We start from the raw sequence: 3,914 nt of genomic DNA, 5'->3' as shown, positions 1-3,914 counted from the left end.
TTATTGTCAGATCACATATTGACCAGATGTTATTGGGTGTAGCAAAACGCGTTCCTAACTCCCACAGTGCAGTAGCCTCTAAAACACCGACAATCTCGGCAGTACAGTGTGCAGCAAGCAGTTTAGCAGTTACACCGGGCCTCAGTGGCAATACATTTATAAATCAAAAAGTTACCTGACTTGGAAGAGTTCCCAGTGTGTCACGCCTGACCATATTCTTGTTGATGTTTCTATGTTTTGTTTGGTCAGGGTTGATCTGAGTGGGCATTCTATGTTATGTCTAGTTTGTCTATTTCATGTGTTTGGCCTGATATTTCTCAATCAGAGGCAGGTGTTTGTGCGTTGTCTCTGATTGGGAGCCATATTTAGGTAGCCTGTTTTGTCATTGTGGGTTGTGGGTGATTGTCTATGTGTAGCGTTTTGTGTCAGCACCTTTATTCGGTAGCTTCACGTTCGTTGTTTGTTATTTTGTATAGTCGTTCAGTGTTTCTCATTTGTAATAAATATCAAGATGAACACTTACTACGCTGCATATTGGTCCTCCGATCCTTCCAACTACTCCTCCTCAGACGAGGAGGAAGACGAACGTGACAGGTGTTGGATAGACAAGCCAGTTAGCTAACACTAACATCCCTCTCTGTTGACCTGGGTGTTTGAGTAGGCTAAACTAGCTAGCTGCATTTGACACCAGCTAAGTAAGAGAAGCCAGTTAACTAACATACCATTCATCTCTGTCCAATTTAAAACGATACAAGTTAGAAGGTAGAAGTTTAAACAAATACACATGTATTATTTGAGAAGAAATAGTGAATCATGCAAGGTGCAGTACTGTGGACAAGGGACGCCATCTGGGAATATAATACAATAACTCCTGGTTGTCCTTTATCGTACCACACACACACACACACACACACACACACACACAACCACACACACACACACACACCACACACACACACCCCCCCAGCTCATCATCTCTATTGTAGGTCATGACACCTTCCTGTAACACACTATTCATCATACTGTAGATGACTCTAAGTGACGTAGACGGATGACGGGTTTAATTAACCTCTGTAACACACTATTCATCTATACTGTAGATGACTCTAGAGTGACGGTAGACGATGAGGGTCTAATTAACCTTCTGTAACACACTATCATCATACTGAATGACCTAAAGTGAGCGAGACGATGGCGGGTTTAATTAACTTCCTGTAACACACACTATTCATCATACTGTAGATGACTTCTAAGTGACGGTAGACGATGAGGGTTTGAATTAACTCTGCGGTTTTTTATGGTGGGACTGAGACAGCTATCTAGCAAACTAGCAGACGTTTCTGCGCTAATGATGTAAGTGTCCTTATTGATGAAAAGCGTATGACTCAAAACAGTCTGACGTACAGAGACATGTAGATAGAAACTGCGTCTGTACAGGACATGCAGATAGAAGCTCTGCTCAGAAGAAGCATGTAGATAGAACTGCTCTGTACAGGACATGCAGTGAAGACTGCTCTGTAGAATAAGAAGACATGTTAGATATGAACTGCTCTCGAACAGGGACATGTAAGATAGAACTCTCTTTAGCGAAGGACATGTAGTAGAACTCTAGGTCTTACAGACATCGCAGATGGAACTCAGCCATTAGAATGAGGGGACGTCAGACCTCCATCTTATTATCTCGTGATTGGCCAAATAGAATGGTTGAGGTGCTGTTTCTCCCTTCGCCTTAATCTCACCAGGATCCCCCCTCTCTTGCCTCTGTAACGTTGGCGTTTCCTCTTGGGTAACCCCCCAAAAATGTGGCCGGAATTACGGAAAGAGCCCAGGGTAGATGAGTCGAAGGTGAAGTTTTTAAGTAGGTAACTGCTGATCTGATGTTCAAAAGTTTGTTTTGCGTGTTACGTGAAATGTTAGCGGATACATTTAGAGAAACATAAGTCAAAAAATAAACAAACCACACATACAATGTAATATAATCAACAACAACACATAACTCTAAGACAACTGAGTCCACGATTTTCACAAAACACGATGCCATCCGAAGTGACCAAACAAGCACAGTCCACCTTAAATCTAAGTGCATTTCTTTACAGTCAAATGCTCTACCCCATACACATCAGTCTTTTTGCGAGATTATCAGTCTAGCTATCTCGCATACAAAAGCCAATACGCATTTTGTAGCTTAAATTTAAATTGCAATCTGCTTCTCTATTAATGTCGACGATACAAACTAAACATTGTACCATTTTACAATCGCCAGGTAAACGACATCTCCGTAGTACATCAGGCGCTGTCTCTGTGACAGGTGGATATCTCGAATTAAGAGTTGCATGGAGAGGAACCCGGATGTCACCAGAAAGGCAATATTAAAATCCGCAGAAAAGATATTCTGAGTACCACAGTCTTGTCGCCAGAATTCGTCAGACTTCCTATACTTCTCAAGACAGCAGGCCAACATCTGTCTCCCCGATAATATCTCAACATACGACTCAGAACCGGTCCCGTTCTGATATAAAAAGAAATCTATGGGAATTAAATCATTCGTTACAAATTTTAGAACTACAGCAGCGCGTGATCTGTACTCTGTAATTTGTTACAACAAAAGGAACACTGTCTGTAAAAGATAGGCGGCAAGGAATCAAGTGACTCAGCTGTCTCGCCTCGCTTCCCTTCCCCTCCTCCCTCCCTCCCTCCGCTCCTCTGCCCATGGCACCTTTCCCTCCGCTTCAGAGCAACCTTTGCTTAGAGCTTCAACACGGCGGTCACAGCAGTTGTCTGCGTCCCGGATTACAATGAATGTTCCAATAGTTGAGCGCATAGACTCACCTATTTCTGCCTATTACAGGACATGTAGATAGAACTGCTCTGTACAGGACATGCAGATAGAACTGCTCTGTACAGGACATGTAGATAGAACTGCTCTGTACAGGACATGTAGATAGAACTGCTCTGTACAGGACATGTAGATAGAACTGGTCTGTACAGGACATGTAGATGGAACATCAGCCATTAGAATCGAGGGGACGATCAGAGGTCCTCCATCTTATTATCTCGTGATTGGCCAATAGAATGGGTTAGGAGGTGGCTGTTTCTCCCTTCGCCTTAATCTCACCAGGATCCCCCCTCTCTTGCCTCTGTAACGTTGGCGTTTCCTCTTGGGTAACCCCCCCAAAAAATGTGGCCGGAATTACGGAAAGAGCCCAGGGTAGATGAGTCGAAGGTGAAGTTTTGAAGTAGGTAACTGCTGATCTGATGTTCAAAAGTTTTTGTCGGTTGTACGAAATGATAAGCGGATACATTTAGAGAAAATTAAGTAAAAAATAAACAACAATAGAAAAATAACAAACACAAAATAGCAAAGTTGAGTCAGAGGTTACAAAGCAGTGGCCATCCAGTACAACGCCATCATAAATTTAATTCTAAGGTCATTGCTTTACAGTAAACCCCACCCATCACATCTGGCTTGTTTTCAATTACCATACTAGCACTTAATAAAAGCAATGTATTGTAGCAAATTAAATCAACGTTTATTGGTCACGTCCACAGGTTACATGAACCAGTCGCTGTCCAGTTGTATACACAGGCCTGTTCTGACAGTATCCATTAATTCTGAAGTAACCCGGAGCACCAGAAAGATAACAGAAGCGAAACACTCTGTCTGCCTGTCTGTACTCTGTAATTGTCCAGAAGGGAACAGTCTGTCTGCCTGTCTGTACTCCTGTCTCTTATACACATCTAGATGTGTATAAGAGACAGCACACACACACACACACACACCCCCCCCAGCTCATCATCTCTATTGTAGGGTCATGACAGCCTTCCTGTAACACACTATTCATCATACTGTAGATGACTCTAAGTGACGGTAGACGATGAGGGTTTAATTAACCTTCCTGTAACACACTATTCAT

General features: G+C 42.7%; 1 pseudogene; it reads left to right on the top strand.

The window, feature by feature from the left end:
• The first annotated feature begins 511 nt into the window (after nucleotides 1-511).
• LOC112075601 (kinesin-like protein KIF1A) overlaps nucleotides 512-3,914 on the top strand; it is a 56,195-nt pseudogene continuing 52,792 nt past the window's right edge.

The sequence above is a fragment of the Salvelinus sp. IW2-2015 genome, unplaced genomic scaffold, assembly GCF_002910315.2.
Source record: "Salvelinus sp. IW2-2015 unplaced genomic scaffold, ASM291031v2 Un_scaffold3264, whole genome shotgun sequence".
Classification (NCBI taxonomy): domain Eukaryota; kingdom Metazoa; phylum Chordata; class Actinopteri; order Salmoniformes; family Salmonidae; genus Salvelinus; species Salvelinus sp. IW2-2015.
The sequence above is the reverse complement of the archived record's forward strand: the minus strand, read 5'-3'. Positions and strand labels throughout refer to the sequence as shown.